Here is a 21,390-nt window from a genome sequence, read left to right on the forward strand (position 1 = left end):
TAAAACAGGCGTCGCTTGGATCGATCTCTTATCAGTCTGGTTGATTTTTTGCCATCCTTTATCACCCACTCCATTAAAGGATCGTTATTATCAGTCCAACCGGTCAGATGACAAAATTTCTCCAAGCAAATACTGATGTATTTAAATTTTTAAGATGGCCGAAATTAAGTGACTGATCTCTGTGGAAAGGTCCTATTTTCCAAGATACAGAAACTTGTTCCTTTCGATCTCTTTGAGGAATTAAGCTGACAATAAAGAAATATGGCCCAGTTATCTTTGTCAAGGACGAAGGCGGTGGCTATTTTATTCATAAAACTAATGTTTGATGGCTCTCTAGACGTACACACGTCAGATTAAGGAAAGCCAGTGCGTGACTGGTACCGCACGAGCAACAAATTAAGTCCGCATCACATGACGGAGAAGATGGCAGGCAGATGGATGGGGAAATAGCGCAGATAGAGCCTGTCATTAGACTTGGGACAACATCAACACTCTGATGAATCCTTCTTTAATTGCGTCCTTGAACAACGAGTGCACCTGAAGTACGCCCATAAGATAATATGGCGACGCCCTCTTGCGGTTCAAGAGCGCACTACGAATTATCGACGCTCAAAGACATCGTATGTAAGTAACAGGATGGTACGACTGTCATCAGTGAATCCAATAAATAGAGCAGTTCCAGCAAGTTATGTATTAAATGTAGAATGCCCTCACGATAACGCAACACTTCCAGGACAAAGTAAACATATTGACTTCGGAATCCCTGGCCACCCATACCATAGCGTCACGTGATCAGGGTGTCACTCTGTGTTCATTTTTTTAAGTTGTGCCAACTCCTTTAAGAAAACATTCGCAGGTCAGCTGCTACCGATGAAAACGGATATGCCTCGTGCAATAATTTTGTCATCGATTCCATCTCGAACGCAGCTCATTCAACCCCCCAACTGCGTCTATATTTCAAACTTGCAGACTATCAGAACGCCGGTGACGTCACATAACTGGGTGTCGCGGTAACAAGAGTCGAAATGCTAGACGCTATTTTTGGTTGAGCGAATCAATGCGCGTGTGTGTGGGCTTTTCACTTTCTCACGGAGACCAGGAACTCTATCTCCATCGATGATTGACAGAAGCACAAAGTTCACAATCCCGTAAAGTGATATACAAACTGCTGAGGAAGAAGGTTTGACATTAAATGCTCTTCAGCTCCTAGTAGATGCTTCACTAGTATTTTGCATGATAGACTTTTCTCTTTTTTACCAATCGACTTGGAAAGGGTGTTCCATAGCAATTTGATCATAAAAATGTCGAGTAGTTGACAATGGTGGAGTCCTTAGATCTGAAAAAGTGTCGCGTCTTAGAAGGCACTCGTGAGTGAACTAATGTTCTCTTATTTCCAATTTGGTGATAATTTCTAAAAGAGGCAAAAAAAAACTATGAATTCTGCAGATGCCTATTAAAAAGAGAAATTTTAATAGGCCTTCAATAAGACTCGCAGACGGGGTTTCTTTGTTTAACTACAGACCACCCTTCTGTGGGTCACGTGACCCCTTTTGCGATCAGCAACTTCAAAGCCCTCCTCCATAACTACCCCAGTTCGTGGCCACATTATCTCGGTGTCTTTCTAGGGAGACTGCTCTATTGAAGTCTGACAGACCTCACAACAAGCAAACAGGAAGTCATCCCCCTGTTGGACCTCTTTGTCACGGGATCCCTACCTTCGTTCATTGTTTAAAGGCAAGGTCGCCCGTGGGAACGAAGTCGCCCCCTTTTATTGAACAGCTTGGTAACAGAAACGATTTTCCTGTTTTATGAGCTGCCTTGTTTGTAGATGCCTTCGCCCCACACATCAACCCTTTGAGAGGAGTCCCCTTCCATACATATGTTTAGATGGCGCATGGCATGGCCTCGCACGTGCAAATCATCCAACTCGTTGTATTAATCCTTGGTGCCCACGGAGATTTTTCTGGGTGTATTGCAAAGTGCCTGTTCTGCTGCTCTATTGAAATATTCACAATACCCTCCAAAACTTCTTTAAAAAACATTCATTACACTTTTTTTATATCTCCTTCTTGGGATTTGCAAAGCAAAGTTATGAATGGTTGAAAGTCTAAATTTTTTTAAAATATGTAATAATGAGGATTTAAAATAAAGGTAACATTACCTAAAATTATTAAATTTAATTTCGTTAGACATTAGGCAGGATTGCCATCCTGCCCACACCGGGTGAAAAAGACTTGAGTTCGAGTCCATTCGATGACAGAAGGAAATTTTATGGGCTTTTTCATAACGTGGCCGATTTAGTCGGTCTCAGGTGAGGGTAGCACAGTTTTTCATCCAGAAAATAGAAAATATGACCTTAATCACTGATGCTCCTAAAACCCAAGAACAACAACAATATTGATTTAAAAGATTTTATTTTGTAATTTTTCTTGGTATCCTCCGTATTAAGGGTCCATTAAATATGTGGTTATTAACAAGTTTTCTTCAGATTGCATTCGCATCTACGTCAAAAGACATGTTTTAAATTTATCTCATTTAACTACCAGTCACTTCACATGAAAGGGTAGGCCACACAATTAGATGGACAATATAATCTTCTTTCGATCTTTAGCCTCTCCACACGATGTATAATTACATAATTCCAAGAGGCATGACTTTTTTACTTTCAGGATTGCAATCCGAACACATCAAGCCCAATTAAAAATGGAATATCTTCGCTCCATCGGACAGTCTTCCTTCCGGTGCTCATCTCTAAAGGAAATGCATTATGTTCGTACATATGACTCACTGCTCTGCTAACGTGTGTCCCCTACGTCAATGGCTTGAGACAAGTGTAAAGAGAAGAAGGAAGTCAATTGCATAACAAACTATGACTTCACCAAACCAAGGAAGTGTCTCCCACAACAAAAGAAACTCAAACGAAAGAATAATTTAATATTTATTCGCAGTGACTGAGATTCGTTCGTCTTTTAGCGCTGGACTCGACTTCAAGCTGCTTTAGGGTTGTTCATCCATAGTCTATTGTGGGGTAAGTACATATGTAGTTCAAGATACTTTTGGACACTAGGTGTGTATTTTGATAGATACTAAACTGAGAATAGATAATTCGTTTATGAATATTGGTATCACCAAAATTATTCATCCGGAATTTGCTCTAAATGTCAAACAGTTGACCAAGTTTATTATTTGGAAATTCAACTTAACCTTTAAGTGGTTAGGGGGTTGAACTCAGTTGAGTTGATGCAAAAAGGAAAGATCTTTATCCAAATGAATAGATAATTCACCATGGTAATTTGCTAACTCATGGCCCACTAATCTTCTCTGGTGATACTTTTCTTGAATTAGAAGAGAATTCATGAGATAGTCAGAAAATTTAATTTTTTTCAATAGAATACTTTCTACAACACCAAATGAAAGTAACACGAATTAACCAAGATTCATAAATAAAGAAGAGTGAAGATGTCTGTTTAAAAGTACACTGCTCAACAAAATTAACAGAACACGTAGAAAACTTGGTGTGACTCTTGAGGCTTGAGATGAAGCGGGACAATATTTGGGATGGTAGTGCGCCATAGAATAATGATGAAATGAGGAGACAGCAGGAAGCTTCGGACAGGGACATTTATAGGGGTTGTATAAGGATTAACAAAAAGGTCACATTACAGAAGTCGATACAAGAGCTTAAAAATATGATCCCCTCCAACAGCGGTGAACCATGCTCGATATAATGGTGAGTATAAGATTCTGTGGCAACAAATCTCATTCTTCCATCAGCACAGGTTCACCAAGTGACCGAGGAGTTGGCTGTCGGCGTTCAATGCCACGCCCAAGGACGTCCCACACATCTTCGATCGGATTTAAATCTATTAATTGTGCTGGACACGACAGTCCTTCGATATCTTCAGTTTCAAGATGTTCCTCCACTACTTAAGCTCTATGGGCAGTGACGTTGTCGTGCATGAAGAGAAAATGTGGTCCAACCACATCCCTAAAAAGTCACACAAGTCACACATGATACCCCTATCAAAAAACGTGAAGAGGAGCGCGGCCATTGATTATTATTCCACCCCACACGCTGCCTCCACCATAAGTGTCCCTTTCTGTGATGGAGGAGGAATGGTACAGTATTCCTCCTTGTCTCCAGATGAAATAACGTCCATTTGTAGGCTAAAACGGGACTCTTATTTTATTGTGAACGGTGTCTTCGGTGACACTGTTCAGAATTAAAAACTGACTTCTTTTTATCCGAAGAGTCGATTATCCGAACAAAGTAGTTATCTGAATTCGTCAATTTAAAATCTGTAAGGTTGCTTATTTTAAAATTAGCAAATTTTAAAATCTATTTCTTAAAAATTCAAGAGAAGGAAAACTTACCAGTGAAGGAGACTGACAGCTTATGATTTTAAAATGACAAAATGGGCAAAATACCCTTTTGTAGTACGAAACTAAAACCTTTTGAAAACAAACTCATCCAATGCATGAAACTAAACTCGTGTGCAGACCATATTATTATACTTACTAATTATTAATATTAATTAAAAACAAAATCATGAAATGAAAATCAACAATGAACATCTGAAGAAGCTAAAAGTAAATTATTATAGATCATTCCTAACAGCACAGATTACTATTCGGCAATGCATCATTCAGCCCTTAACACATCTTTGAGGAATCTGCTCATATACTGTGTCACGTGCTCTAACATTCCTGCAATGGCTGTCCAAATTAAGTATTTCGTTGGGGTTGGTGATGTTTTCAGTTAGAACCAAACACAAATTAGAAGGGTATCGCAGACTGCACGCGCAGGCTAAAAATACTTTTCGGCTACTTCATTCATTCATTCATTTTAAAGTTTTTTTGAGGAAAAAAGTGTGGCGAGTTGATGCAGATTTACGCTGATGGAGTGAGGAGGAACAGCTGAGTCAGAAACTGGATATTACCGCGAGTGATGAACAGTGCTATGGAAACGTCCAAACCCTCCCCCTTCTTCCCCTCCAACGCACATGGGCCTTCTACAGAACGCACGAGTCAACGGCTCGTGCCATCTCCTAACCCTCTCTCTCTCTCTGTCACTGTGAACGAATTTAAATTATTTGAAAAAAGGAATAATTACTCCCTGGTTGCAGGGCGTGCCTCAAGTGAAAAGGAGATTTTCCACAGGGTACCACTTGCCTAATTTTATAATTACAGCGCGAGCACTTTGAAATTGGGTGTAAAGACAGCTTTCTCGGATTGGTAATGGAAGGACTAAACTATGGGTTAGAGTTCAATACTCTTAAAACGTGTTGTTGACCGATTCAGTTAATTCCTGGAATTTGGTAACTTTAAAAGTGCCTTAAATGTGTTTTCTCCACCCCTCTACGTAATCACACAAATCACGATGCTCTCTCTCTTGATCTTGTGTTCATGCAGGATGTCCACTCCAGACCATAAGAGGTTACCAAAGATTTGCAACCTTAAGACACGCATTCTATAAAGCTATAGAATTTCTATAGCTTCATACAATGCAGAAAAATCTATTAGAAATTTCATAATAAGGCTTAGGAAACTTCTGTTTATTATTTTGTAATATTTGTTGTTGTTGTTATTGTTGTTGTAATAGGGTTTTAGGAGCATTAGCGACTAAGGACATAATACTCCGTAAATTGCGTGTGTTCTGAGGTCGATTTTCTGTTTGGTGGATAAAAAACCCGAGTTTCAGGGAAGAAAACCCATCTACCCACCTGAGACCGACTAACTCAGCCACGGTGTGAAAAAATACCCATAAAAATTCCTCACGTCATCGACGGGAGGCATCTCAGGTTGACCCAAAAATATAGAAAGACCTAAATCAAAGCTGTTTGTTTTTTTAGGAAGATTAGCACGTACACCAAGGGGCCAAAACATGACCACCTACCTAATATGATGTTGGTCCTCCACGTGCAAACAAAACAGCTGGTACCCGGCGAGGCATGGACGCTACAAGATTTCTAAATGTGTCGTGCGGTATCTGGTACCAACACGTAACCAGCAGATCCTTTAACTGCTGTAAGGCCCGTGGTTGAGATGCCTCAGATCGGAGTTGCTGTTTCAACACAAACCACAGATGCTCAGTGGGATTGATGTCTGGGGACTTTGGAGACCAGGGCAATACCTGGAAGTCTTGCTCATGTTCCTCGAACCAGTCTCGAACAATCCAGGCAGTGTGGCATGGAGCATTAAATTACCGGCGAGTTGCACCACAGTTGTCCTTCTGTTACCCCATACCATCCGAGAGAGCCTTCGCTCACCTCGAGCATCGATGAGCCGTGGTCGTCCAACACCTCGCCGGCAGTTTGTGGGTTTCCCCTCCTCGGACCACTTTCGGTAGGTACTAACCACGGCTGACCGTGAGCATCCCACCAGCCGTGCCGTTTCGGATATGCTCTGATCCAGTCGTCTGGCCATTACAATTTGGCCTTTGTCAAACTCGCTTAAGTCCACTGCCTTTCCCATCTGAAGAACAAGAGTAACACTGATTAACGGAACTCAGTATCAGGTGTTTTTTATACCGTGTCCAGACCTGCGCGGTAGTTCACCTGCAGTTGCTTCGATTTGCATAACGACTCGCTGGTCATAATGTTTTGGCTCATCGGTGTATGCATAAAGCACCTAAATTTTCGCCTTGTCCATCAGTCAGTCGGCATGTACGAGGGGTGATCCTTCAATTCGCGGACTGGTGCAATATTTACCGCGCGAACTTTCCATAACTGCCGCTAGAGGCGCTTTCCCTGATCGCTACTGCGCAGACTATGTATGCGCATGCCAGTACTGGTCCAGCTAGTGTTGCGTGAGGAGAGTTTTTTTAGCTGCATGTCACTGAAGATCGTTTTGAAGCAAGTATCATGTCGGACATACAGATTGAACAGCGATATGTGATTCGTTATTGTGTCAAACGGGGCTTAAATGCATCGGAAACAGTTAAAGAGATGAATGAAGGGTATGGTAATGAGTCGCTTGGTAGGAAGGCATTATTCCGATGTGAAGTGGTTCTCCAACAAGACAATGCCAGACCCATGCGGCTAATATTGTTTAGTCAGTGATCGCTGGTATAGGTGCCAAGGTTGCCAGACTTACCCCCGTATGATTTCTTCTTGTTTCCACGTCTGAAGAAAGCTCTGAAAGGCAAGGCGCCCAACACAACAAGAATCGTTGGATTAAAGCGCATGAGCAGAACTGACTGTCAGTAGGTGAAGTGACAAATATAGAAGGGATTGCGCCACTTCCTTATTACATTCACTTAGGTGCATAGATCCATTATAATCCTCCTCCCACCTTTGCAGGATATCACCTACGGAAATAGACTCACAACTTCCGGGCAACCAAACACAGAAAAAAAAAAAGGATTGGTGAGGGGTGGAGATCACGAACGAGTTTATAAAGTCTTTGATTAGAGGGCGCGCGACGTGACTATGCGCTTGCTGAAAGAACATTCGTTTTCCGATAAGAAAAGGTCAATATTTAAACGAGTGACTTCGTAGTGTACGAAACGACCCGTGATTTAAAAGCTTTTGGCATTTTGTCAAAAGAGGGCAAACAAAACCACCCTTTGTGGGAATTTCTCTCAGCAATAACTGTTCCTTAAATCAATTCGATATATGCTTAGCAAACACGATTAAAGCTCCAAGGTTTGTTTTGCAAATAAAGAGCCAAAAGAAGTCAGAATTAGCATCGCACGATTATGGCATTGTTCCATTGCGCATGCGTCTGTATATACAGGTTGCTGCTCCACTAATAATGTCGCCATCTGGTGGCAGTTATCCGAAGCGAAGAAACGTGTACGTTCAAGGTTATCCGGCTACCTTCATTTGAATTCTTAAGCACGATAGTACTTCCGTCAACGGGTCAAAGGTCAAGTTGGCTCGTTAATTCTTGGCGTCACCTTTTCCCGGAAAAGTGATACGCATTGTACGTGAGCTGAGTTAATGTATTTACCTCTTTAGGCTCAGAAAAGGAACCACCTAAAGTCAAGTTACCGATTAAGTTAGGTGGTGTAGAAACAGAACCCGAATCTGCAACAGCGCAATTGTGGATCGACCCTGATAGAGTAGTTACAGACCGAACGTCAGCCCCTGTACAAAGTTATAAATTTCGCTTGAAATATTCTCATATTTTAACAGGATAGTTGTGGGATTTTTTCCTCTTCTCTCTTTTTTGTTCAGTAAGAAGGGCTCTGGCCCTTCTGCCTCTTATTGAGCTTCGGTAAAACATTACTATTAACTATTCCCCAAAGGCATCCCAACTTCCTGTTTGCAGGTAAGTGGATATAAGAGAAGACAAACTTCAAAAGGGAGACTGCTTCTCTTTGTAGGGTTGCTATGGTGACCGTGTTCATGAAAGCCATAGGGTCAAAGGGCAAAACGGGAATCTCAGGAGGCTGCCAATCATTTTTATTGAACGCCAATCCAGGGAGCAGGTTACAAGATGGGACAGTGGCTTTTGAAGGTTCAATACATTAATTGCAGATGGGCTGTGACCGAAGACATCACAAGTGTACGAGAGAGGGGAGTGTTTTTTAGGGTAACTGAACCTTCAAGGGTGCGCAATACTGTACTTAGATTCCTTGGACTTTTATTGACAGATAAGAGGTGTACTATACGAGTACTGTCCATAAATGCTAAACTGTGCTAGTCCCAGTCATTAGATTTTAGACAAAATATTCCGAAAGGTACCTATGTTCATTTGGGTTGTTTAGAATAACCACCAAGGCAACCAAGGCCATAAGGAATTAACATATTGTGTCTTCAAATTCTATGGTCCGGCTACGGTACGAATAGCCATAGCCACTGCGTAACCGCAAGGGATAATGCAGTGGAAATCGGCAGAGAAGACAATTAATGACCAATAAAGTTTTCAGTATAAAGACGATTCAGAATTCTCCTGCCAAAGTTGAGGAGAGTGTTGGAGGATAACATTAAAGTGAATCATACTCTTCTCACTGCCAGACGGTATCGATCCATCTACCTCTTAAATTTCACCAGACTGATACCTGAACCATCGAGGAAAGCAATTTATTCTAGTGGTCGGCACGCTAGACAAAACTAATAAAACGGATCTTGAAGCTTCTTGAAATCCAGTCTATTAATTTTCCACCAATAGTTTATATACCCGCCCCAGGGCCGGATTTACATACACTGTGCTGCCACTTTATTAGGTACATCCCCTGCTGTGCACACAAATGGTTTGTCCCACAACGTTGCAAGTCACATGTACACAGTTGTGGATATAAATGCGGCAGAACAACATTTCTAGTATCAGTTAAGCGTACAAACCGTAGCAAGAATGGGGAAAAGGAGTGATCTAACGGACTTCGAACGTGGCATGGTAGTAGGTGCAAGACGTGCTGGACAAAGCATCTCTGAAACAGCAGTTCTCCTGAACTTTTCACGCACCACAATTTCAAGGGTGTATCGAGAATGGTGCAACCAACAGAAAACATCCTCTCAATGGTACTCCTGTGGAAAAAAATCGCTTGTTGATGAGACAGGTCAGAGGAGGATGGCTAGAATTGTGCAAGCAAACAAACGGGCCACAATGTCGCACTTTTACGCGAATGGGCTATAACAGCCGACGGCCACATCGCGTACCTTTGTTATCAATGAAGAACAAGAGAGAACGCCTCCTGTGGGCACAGCAACACCAGCACTGGACTATCCGGGATTGGAAAACAGTTGCTTGGTCTGACGAGTCGAATTTCCTGGTGCATCATGTTGATGGAAGACTCAGAATTTGGCGAAAACAACATGAATCCATGGACCCGTCATGTCTGACGACTACTGTACAAGGTGGTGGGGATAGCGTTATGGTGTGGGGAATGTTTTCTTGGCACACGTTGGGTCCATTGATACCCATAGATTCACGTCTGAATGCCACATCGTGCTGACAGTTTATCCTCAGTCAGATGGTGGCTTCCAGCAGGATAATGCGCCGGTGCACAAAGCCCAGATCACTAAGGAATGGTTCCAGGAACATGACAGTGACTTTTTTTTTGCTGCAGCGGCCCGCTCAGTCCACGGATCTCAATCCTACTGAACATCTTTGAGATGAGCTGCAAAAGGGTTGTTCCCTGTAGGCCTACAATCTCAAGGAACTGCGTGACACACTCATGTCTGCATGGTACTCCATTCCTGCACAACGTTTTCAGCATCTTCTTCAATCCATGCCTAAACGAATTCAGGCTGTTTTGAAGGCTTATGGAGGATCAACACACTACTAGATAGGTGTACCTAATAAAGTGGCAGCACAGTGTATAAGCTAAACAAGCTACACCTTAGGGTCTCGCATTACAAGGGGCCTTACTCCGTCTTAAAAATTCCTTTTTTTAATATAGTTACAGGTGAGTTGTAAGAGGGAAGGGCCTCATACATATTACAGCTTAGGGCCGCAACAAGTTTAAATCCGACCGTGACCTGCCCACTCGTATATATAAGGAAATGATAATAAAAATTAAGATAAGCGCCCTCTGTTAGAGATCATGAGCATTTTATCCACATATATTGCCGTTAAAGTTGCTAACTACTGCCACATTTGCTAAAACAGAAACAAAATATTAACCGTTGTCATAGTAACAAGCACTAAAGAGGGAATATCAAAACTGAAAGAAATTTAGTACACGAGTTTGAGCTTTGGAATAGTAGAAAAATTTAAACAAAATAAAATTTTCCTTCTATGAAATAGTAAAGAGCCTCAAGGGAATTCCTGTGGTATATTTATTTCAATTACGTCATTTACCCAAGAGCATTGTTCAACCTAAGGTTCCATGATATTATAAAGCAAATGGATGGAGAATATTTACATAAAACATGGATTCCCCCCACCCCCTTCCTACTCTTAAAGAGAAAAACAAGAAGGAATAAAAGTAAGTATGAAAGATGACATAGGAAAGAAGACACGAGTCGATGGCAGAAGACATACGATCGTTGTGAGCATGCGTAAACGATGCTGAAAAGAGAAAGACATCATTTGGTGTGTGAACCAGAAGCCTGTGGTTCTCGCTGAACGAAGAAAGATAGCCAAACACAAATGGATGGAACAGGGGATACCGAATTTTGCCGGATATGTCATCAAGGGGGCCTTTCAATTCTTCGTCAGCTGCGCCAGTCGAAGGTTAGATGGTGCATCACAAACCAAACCAGGAATAGTACTCCGACACCGCTACTTGGAGTGACAGCAAAGAGCGATTATGCTGCGGTCGATAATGTAACTGGAGTTATAGGGAAAGAGAGTCGTAACAGCTGGACGAAGGAGATCTAGCGCGGGGTTGCAATTTCCGAGTGAGAGAGTGGCCCAGTGATTTTACCTTCAAAGAAAGAGAGCGTCTTCTGTATCAACTAAAGCACGTGACTCTGGATTCTCCAAAAAATAAAATTGTTTGGCCAGTTATGCGCTTTCTCCAACTTAACTTAGTTTTGTCTGTCTGAAGTGGTGAGGAATATATTACTGGTTAACAGAACGTTCGTCCTCTAGCTGCCATCTTCAGATGTTAGCAAAAAACTATTTGATGAACACTTTGGTGTATTAAGAAATTTTATACATTTTGTATTGTTGCAGTTATATGACAAATACTTGTATTGTTGCAATCATACTATTCAACACATAGCTGCAATTAAATGTCTATTCAGGCTTGGACTTTGCTAATCTCTTCCAAGGATGATTTCACATAATATAATATATCTTTCGTGCGTACAAGGTACACACGCGATTTTTTGTTGTTGTTTTTTTCTGTTTTTAGTTCATTTCGCCGAAATTCAAAAATGGCGTTTGAATTTTGTAAATCGGTTCACTAGAACTTGATATATCGTACCGGTCACGAAAAATTAATCGCGTGCGTTAATCCCACTACTATTTCTTCTGTTACCCTGAAAGAGAGAGAAAGAAAACAAGTCAGAAGTAAAAGGGCATCACCAAGAAACAAGAATGATGATATCTAGATCAAAACCCTGGGTGTGCCAGCCCATAAGCACTAGTTGTGAGCACCTGGGGTTTTTTTAGGAGCATCAGCGACTAAGGCCATATTGCTCCGTGTATATTGTCTGTAAATTATGTGTGATCTAAGGTCGATTTGCTGTTTTGCTGGATGAAAAACCAGAGTTTCTTGGAGAAACAACTATGCTACCCTCAAAAAGGCCCACAAAAATTTCACGGGACTCGAAATCAGGTCTTTTCCACCGGTGTGGGGAGGACAGTGATTCTACCAACTGTGCTACCCACGAGGGGTAATAATAGCAAAAAATTAGTACATTCCCTCAGAAATGTGTTAGAATCCTTTGTAGCCTTGCGACTTCCACATTTTTGTGGAAGTCGCAAGAGCTCAAATTGCGTCAATACATTTTTACCCAGCGTTGGTCTTGCGCACTATCATCAGTCGCATATAAAGAGAGGCGTATGAATACACTAGGAAAATCCGTTAGGAAAATATAGTTCACGCTTGAAAAACCCTCTTGCAGCTGACACTAATCCATTCGTGTACCACCCAAGAGATCCCTATTCTTTGCCATTCCGTGTTTACACATCACAGGGGTTAGGGATCCTTCCACCGTCCCTTGAATAGGGCGTCCAGTTCACGTGCTTCCGTTTTTTTTTTGCTCCGTCTTTGTAGGTGACCTTTCGTGTCTATTGGCCACACCTCATTGACCCTCGGCTACTGTGCGTGTCCTAAACGAATACACGTTCCGTTGGTGCGCTAACAGAAGAGAGGAATTTCCTACTGCACGTGCAGTTAGTAAACGTGTGTAAAGCCGCGAGCTCCGCTACTCTCATTAGTTTCGCCAAGTGCGTGACAAGTTTGAGACGAACGCCTGGTGTCAGCTTTCTCCACGACAAAGTTACCCTCGAAAGTCGCGTGCAATAAAGATGCGCCATTCATCTGTCACGTGCTTTGGCTGGTCCTAATGTCAAACCCTGAAGGCTCGTCGCCCGGATACAAGTTTATTTATGAATTTTAACAGTTTTCGTTTTGCATGGCGGCTACTGAGGAAAGGGGTGAAATGGAGATAGACGAACTCTGGGGTAAGAGTGGTCCACCTATGCCAAATGTATTTTATGAGTGGTTTAAATGTTGGACGTTATAAGAAAAGTTCGAGTTTTGGAGTTAAAAACTCGTCGTCCGTGACCAACTCACTCAGAAAAGAAACTTTTTTTTCTGAGCAAGGACCGGAACGTTGGAGAAAAAGGACAGCAAAGAGGAGTTCACCTTACCTGAATTGAGACACTTTTTTATTGTAAGGGCACCGGACTGAAATCGTTACATCTGTTTCATCCCATCCCAAAGGACCGGTACTACTATTTAGACCACCCGAATAATTATATTCATCTGCCGCGCATTATGTGATCTTCTACTGATCTCACCATTCGAGTTTCCCATCTTTGGACCCTTTCAAGAAGCTCAATGTTTTTTTTTTTTTTTCAGATGAGGTCTCCATATTTGAACACAGTATTCCAAATGTGGTCTTACATTTGCCAAATGTGGTCTTACAATATACAGTGGGATTATGGTCTCCTTATCTCTACAGGAGATAGTCCGATAAATCATCGATAGGACACTCATGAGCTTTCCAGGCTGCCTCTTTACACTGTTCAGAACACTTCATATCTGCCCGTACTGTAACTCCCAGATCCCTTCCCTCCTCCACCCCATCATATAATTTATTTGTGGGTTGCTATTCTTCAAGTGCATTTAGCAGCATTAAAACATAGCTGCCACTTCTCTGACCATCTTTGAAGTCTGTTCAAGTCATCCTGAAGGAGCGCTGCTTGAACTTGATCATTAAAATCTCTGCCAATCTTTACGTCATCTGCAAATTTTTACATCACGCCTTCTATCCCTTCGTCGATGTCATTTATGAAAATAAGAAACAACAGTGCTCTAAGAACCGATCCTTGAAGGACCCCACTCCTTACCTTATCTTACATGAAGAATATCCATTAACCACAACCCTCTGCCTTTTGCCCTGAGGCCACACAGTAATCCACCTTAGAATCTTACCAGTGATCCCAACCTGTTCAGGCTTATACAGTAACCTCTCGTGAGGCACCGAGTCAAATTCTTTGCTAAAATCTAAATAAACTATATTTAAATTATTTCCTAAATCCAGGTCATGAGTAACTGTATGAAAATAGCCTACTATGTTAGTTAAGCATGATTTACCCTTAATAAATGATGCTGTGTGTCCTTCAGAATGCCATACCAATCCAAATGTCCCTGGATTGCACTTCTAACCGCTACCTCTAAGATTTTTCCTACCACTAAATTCAAACTAACCGGTCTGTAGTTACCAACTTCACTCCTAGAACCGCTTTTATATGTTGGGGATACATTGGCACTTCTCCAATCCAAAGGATCTTTCACCAGTCCACAGGTGCCTTATAATTAACCTCAATGGTTCAATACACTCCCTGGCGCTTTCCCTCAAAACTACAGGTATCATGTCTTGCCCTCAAGTATCATGCTTCTTATTAAAGAAATTAATAACGTGTAGATTTTCCTTTTGCCTGAAAGCCTTTGATTCGTGGAAGACAGTAGTGAGCCACAATTTAGCACTATTCATCCATCAATACAGCGGCCACCGAATCAGTTTAAGTGAGTTATAGTGACCACGAACAAGATTCGACGTTCCAGTTGTGTAGTAGTTATTTTTTGGGGATTCGGATCAGGATTCGTTGATAGCCGGGACAGCTGTTATTTTCCTAAAACCAGGAGAGCTGAAGCCTGATTTTATGGGACGACCATTATCTAGCGAGAACATGAAAGATCCAGTTCCTGAGAAGTGATATAATGTAAATACCATCCGTTTTCACGAAAGAGCGGTAGCATAAGACAGATATCACCACCAACGGCAAACGTTCTCACTTTGCTTGTTGCAATAAATGCTGTAAGGATCCACAGAGCAGTAGAAATTGGTTCTCTGGAATGATAAATCTCGCTACAGTCCCATCTAGTCAGATGGGCGTAGAAAGGGGATCCCCCGGAGAAAGCCTTCTACAAAAATGCATTATGTCAACAATGAAATTCGGAGGAGGTGGGATGGGATGGGTTATAGTGTGGCACTGTTTTTCATGGTATGGCTTAGAACCTTTACTAGTTGTGCAGAGAACCGACAACACCTAACTTAATATTCTGAACAGTTCCATGCTCCCCACGATATGACAGTTCTTTGATAAAGACTCATGTTTGCTTCGTGGTCGATTTTCTGTTTGCTAGATGCAAAACTCGAGTTTCCGGGAGAAAAAACCATGTTACCCTCGCCTGAGACGTTTTGAAAAAGGCCCATAAAAATTCTTCACCTCATCAATGGGACTCGAACTCAGGTCTTTTCCACCCGGTGTGGGGAGGACGACGATTCTACCAACTGTGTTATAGGTTTTTCGGAGCATCAGCAACAAGGTCCATATTGTCTGTAAATTCAGTGTGTTCTTAGGTTCGATTTTCTGTATGCTGGACGAAAAACCCGAGTTTCCGGTGGGGAAAACCATGCTACCCTTGCCTGAGACCGACTACCTCAAAAGACCCATAGAAATTCCTCGTCATCGACAGGACTCGAACTCGAATCTTTTCCACTCTCTGTGGGGAGGACGATGATTCTTCCAACTGTGCTACCCACGAGGGCTCAACTGCGCTTACAAAACATTTCAGTATCTTCCTTCGCCACTACGAGCGAAACCTCGTACAAGCGAAATCTTATTTGTTCTATTTCGGTGAGGAAGTGGTTGAAACACCTTTCTGGAAGCTTAAAATAGATCCCTCCTCAGTATAAGGTTGTTTTTTTTCCATACCCGAGACAAATTAAGACTTGGCTAGCAAAGAACGTTTCACACGTGTACATTATGCATAACCACAACTGTGAGACTGCTCAGCCAGAGAACGTAAAGCTTGAAATTGGTGAAACCACAACTAATAAAATTAATGATTAATTATAAGGAATCACAGAGTTGAGGTTAACGGGATTATCGTATTCTAACTAATCCGACATGAAGCATACGCCAATGCAACTCAGACTATGAGGCGTCAGTGTATTATGTCTGTAACTGCGCATATTCTTCGGCAAGTATGTTGTTTGCTGGATGAAAAACCAGAGGTTTCGAGAGAAAAAATCATGAGAACTTCGCTGACACCGAGTGACTCGGCCATATTGTGAAAATAGTTCATAAAAATTCCTCGCGCCATTGAACTCGGGAATTTTCCATATGGTAAGCGAGGACAGTGATTATAACCACTAAGCTACCCACGAGAATAACTCAACAAGCTACTATAACTCCATCGCAAAAGAACTGGATGCAAAGAAAAATACTGACATCAATTATTTAGATTTGGAATTCCTTGTGACTTATAAAAAATGTCTATAAATTGTGTTTTGCTGGATGAAAAACAATAGTTTCTGGAAGAAAAACCTCAGCCCAGAGAGGACTGAATAAACTAAACACTGGGGTATCTAGAATCTTTCTTGCCCTCGTGGGTAGCACAGTTGGTAGGGTCGCCATCCTTCCCACATCGGGTAGAAAAGACGTGAATTCGATTCCCATCGATGAAGAATTTTTATGGGGCCTTTTTACAAGATGGCTGAGTTAGTCGGTCTCAGGCGAGGGTAGCATGGTTTTTTCTCCCGAGAACTCGGGTTTTTTCATCCCAGAAAACAGAAACTCGACCTGAGAACACACGCAATTTACAGACGAGCAACATGGCCTTAGTCGCCGATGCTCCTAAAACCCAATAATAACAAGTCTTTCTTAGACAACGTTCTTTCTTAGTTAAAGATGAAATAAAATATGTTTTTAGCCCAAGGATAATTCGCTACGTCTACCTAACCTTGCAGAGAAATACGGAAATTGGTGTAAACTTAAAGAGAAATTCTATAAAACTCAAGTTAATTATAAAAAAATTTCCTCCAAGTTAACGCAGTGGTTACTATTACCCTCCTTCAATAGCTGGAAGAAGAGGCCTCGATTCTTAACAGGGGGAACTTTTAAGGAGTTCGTAATAGGGGAAACTCTTAGCCGGTCTCAGGCATTGGCTGCATGGAAACGAGTTTTTGGTCCTACAAACAGGAAAATCGCCCATAGAATACACGAAATCGATTAAAGCAATGAATTAAATGGTCAGGCGCGAGGATACTTAAGTACAGGTGAATAACCGTAGTTCGAGCTCGCGTGACTACTAAATACGGCGCTGTTTTTGTATCCTATACCTTGTGAAGTCCTCTTACCGTATGATCGTCCCGGAATATAAACAGAAAATTATTTTTTAATGAGGATGCGTAAATTAAAATTAGCAGAAATTCTTAATGCTGTTTCTATATCCGGGAATCATTTTTACCATATCAGCATTAATGCTGTTTCTCTTCAAAAATTAAAGCAAACAGCTGTTTAGCAATCAGCGTCGGCGCAGTCGCAGTAAGCTGGCAATGTTGTGCAACATTTTATCTTTTCCGTTTTCTTCCTGCTTATGACTTTCACTCGATGACTTCAGGCTCACTGCCAACCTTGTATTTTTAGCTGAGTTTGGCCTCTAATCTGTGAAGTGTTGCCTGATTTCTGTACCTGTCTTTAAGGTCGTTGTCCGGGATCATCTTCCGACTGCTGTCTGTTAACGCCTACGACACAAACTGCATCCAGTAATTAAGGTCCACTTTTCTTTTTTATCTGCTCAAAGCCACCCCAATGTGTATAATCCAGTTGAAAGAACCATTAACAAGAGCTCAGCTACAGCCTTATTACGATCGTGGACCTTGGAGGAGACATAAAAGGGGAGGGGGAAGGAAACTGGGCGTTGAAAGGTTCGTCCATAGTTGGGCGACCATAAGGAACGCAAGCTTTGTAGACCCTGGCTTTGAACAGACAAGGGCACTGCTTACAGGTGTGCTGCGTCGTGTGCGTATCCGACCCATAGAGAACTTATGGATTGCAAATAATGGTTTGTGTCTACTGAGAAAAGTGGTGTTTATCCTCAATGATAATTTGATCCTTAAAAATTATTTCAATACATCCATCAAATCTTTGATGATAGATCGTGACGTCATTGATTCGACAACTAGGTCACATATTGTATAAAGAACTTCCTCCGGCACCAGAGATATCTAGGGGGGTTATTCGCACAGATTATTGAATGCTTTATGGTACTTCAACTGTACCTCCATATAAAATAAATAATCAGAATTTGATGTAGCAGTTCTCTCTTTTTTATCTCTCTCTCTCTCTCTCTCTCTCTCTCTCTCTGGCTTTCAAACGGACTTCCTTCCGTTGTGAAGCCACATTCCATTGAAGTATGTAAATAAGCCCGTGCACTCCCTAATCGGGGCAGAGCAAATAGAGAGAGATTAGAATAATGTCATTTTAAACTTCCGTTCAACATCTATCAAAGGATGGCCTGTAGAACAGGATGCATGATCGCTCACGCACGCATGCGTACTACAGACGCACACACAAACCACAATACTAACTTTTTGGGGAGAGCATATTCTATATTTCTCTGTTGCTACATTTATTTAAAAAAGAAGGAAGGATCGAGATGAATACTGAAGGTATTCCAGCATTCTTCTTGCTGAACCCACTGTTCACCATGATAGTATATTTAGTGGTGGTGTGTTCAACTCCGAGGCATCTAAAATCATGAGGCATCAGTTGTTTTTTTTGTTTGCTGGACCAAAAACCCACTTCTAGAAGATATAACCATGCAATCGTCTTCCTAGACCGGTTAACTCGGCCACGTTTTGAAAAAAGATAAAAGATCGTAGTTCTTTCACATGGTGTGAAAGGACTACGATCGTAAGCCACTTTGCCACCTGCGAGGGATCTATACATTGAGAAGGGAGAAACAAAATCAAAAATTGTAATGAAAACTTAACTCCAAAATGAATCTCTCTTAGCATTTAAAATTTTTGGAATAGATGGAAATGCACAAGTCCATTTTTACTATCGAAATATTTTTTAAAAAAGTTTAAAGAAATAACAGTAATTTCTAGTTAAATAAAAACTATATTTTCAAAATCAGCATTTTGTTTATAAAAGATTTCAAAAATTACCATATTAATATTTTTAAAAAGTGACTCCAATAGTTGACAAAGTCATGTGACAGGTACATGTGTTTCCACTGTAATTGAAAATTTGTTGCAAAACCGGCTGCACGACATTCATTGAAAACGTGCTATTTAAGAGCATTCGGACCCAGATGTTACCCCCTCCCCCTCTCTCTCTCTCTCTCTCTCTCTCTCTCTCTCTCTCTCTCTCTCTCTCTCTCGCAAGAAGAGAAACCAAACTTTTTCCTCTTCTTTAAGACGTTAGAGAGTCAAGTTCGAAGAAAACAGGTTGATGGCGATTGATTGTTTTCACGAGTCGGAGCGTTCATTTGTTAGCCGCAGTTAACATTGTGTGTGTCATGTACGGAGCGGCGAAGAGGTCGAAGTACGTCATTGTGATGTCTTTGCAATGCTTTCCTAAACAAAACACTGTTCGTGTTACGACACTCCGAGTCATGTGACTGTGGATGTAACGCACGTGCAACATCCTGGCAACGGGACGCTGTCGTCATCATCTCTTGTGGTCCACTAGAGAAGTCTGAACGTTGTTCAGGGGTTAGTAGCGTCCCTGCACGCGAACCGACACAACACTCGCGTTTGTTTCCGCGTCCAGTCAGGTCCTTGCGGTGGAGTTGTCGTACCTGGGGGAGAAGAATGGCTCGTGCCTTAGAAACAACTGCGTAACATGTCCTGAACTTTTTGTTTTGTAAAAGACGGCTCTTGAATGGTCAATATTTCCAAGGAAACTAAGGTCATGCTGATTTATGTAGCGCAGTGCTGATGGTGTGAAGATAGTTTATGGTGAGGTAAGTGAAGATCTTCTTCCTCTACTTGGTGGCTCAGTCAACAAAATTTTTAATTAACGGAAAACTTTAGTTTATCCATCCTTGTAACTTTTCTGATGCGGTTGCTATAGCAACGAGAGTAAGATGGTGCCGTGCTGTAGTTTCTATTTACCTTCGTATTATTATGGCCGTCTTGATCGTGAAGATTCTGAAGATTAAGGAGCGTTGTGGAAAAACATTAGGATGGAATATCAATTTTTCGTTTCAATTTAAAAAGAATAAGTTTATTAAATCTTTTCTGTTGTTCGTTCATTTCTAACTGCTGTTCACACAACAACTTTTACCATTTCTCTAACAAAAGCAATCGCATTAATTCCAGGATTGCTGTTAACAATATATCCGATGTCTTGACAACTTTTCTAAAAGTTCACATTCTTTTGAAACATTTAACTCACTTTAGATCCACCTTTAGATTACTTTTAAACTGCATACAATTTTTGAAGTTTCAGTTAATAATCGAACGGGGGGGGGAAATATCCCATAATTGCAAGGTTTCTTTAGGTCTAGTTCCCCTTTTATCCAAAACCAAAAGCATTAAATGAAACAAAGGCTGTTATTGCAATCTTTTGTTGTGGAATTTGATTGATGATTTAGATCTTTCTATAGCGTAAATTTCTCCTTCATTACTAGTTCGATTTATTTTCCTCCCCTAGTAAGTAGGGGAGGGGGACACGTGTAAGCAAAAGGCGCAAACATTTTCTAATGTCTCTTTTATTTTCCGCTCAAGCCATTTATCGATTTCATAGAGAGAAAATGGTTTGAGTCAAAAGTGTCACTCGCTGGAGTGTCCCGCTGAGCTCACACAGTTTCCTCACGTGACCCATGTCTGGGACAATTGACGGAGCCACTCCCAGACCGTGTCCAGCCTGTTCTGTTCACGTCCCGTGGTCCGTGATGCTTTGTCTACATCCCGAAGAACGCGTACAAAAGTCGCTCACCAGGAAATGTCTGCTGTTGTCACGACTGAAGGTGGGGTCGGTCAGACGGCAGGGTTGTCGGTTGCAAGCGGGCACTTCTTTTCCGCGTCATTCACAGAAACATTGAGGCCGTCACTTTATATTTTGCTGTGGATGACACTTTTCTTCTGAAGTCGCAGCTGATGGATTTGCTTGTCCATAAACGGCTTGTCTATGGACAAACAGTTTCTCGCGCGTGGCCAAAACACCGTGACAGCTCTTTATGAAGAATGTGAAAGGCATGGAACCATTTGTGATTTTCTTGCGAAAAGAATTTCCAGGTGTGTAAATGAAGATTGGTACCTTCTTTAAATCTGTAGAGAGAGAGATTTGTCTCATTAATAAGACGTAATACTGATCCATAAGGGGCAACCATTTCTCCTCAGAGTTTGTATAAAATCTGCAATTATAAAAACACAAAATACAAGGAAGAGATTTTTTCGCTCGCAACGAAAATCTGGTCTCATGAAGAGTAGAAGCATCTTCCCTGTTTCTTGTGCACATCAAGGTTACACAATAAATGATGGCGTTGTAAGTTATGGATGGAAGTTATCTGTATGAGTG

General features: G+C 41.5%; 1 protein-coding gene across 1 annotated transcript in view; it reads left to right on the plus strand.

The window, feature by feature from the left end:
- The first annotated feature begins 2,986 nt into the window (after positions 1-2,986).
- LOC150082491 (uncharacterized) overlaps positions 2,987-21,390 on the plus strand; it is a 53,042-nt gene continuing 34,638 nt past the window's right edge. The window contains exon 1 of the mRNA XM_090377528.1: positions 2,987-3,028. The gene's annotated coding sequence lies outside the window, so the exon portion shown is untranslated. The remainder of the gene's footprint in view (positions 3,029-21,390) is intronic.

This window comes from Mastigoproctus giganteus, chromosome 7 (genome assembly GCF_048544385.1).
Source record: "Mastigoproctus giganteus isolate SK-2022 chromosome 7, ASM4854438v1, whole genome shotgun sequence".
Taxonomy (NCBI): Eukaryota; Metazoa; Arthropoda; class Arachnida; order Uropygi; family Thelyphonidae; genus Mastigoproctus; species Mastigoproctus giganteus.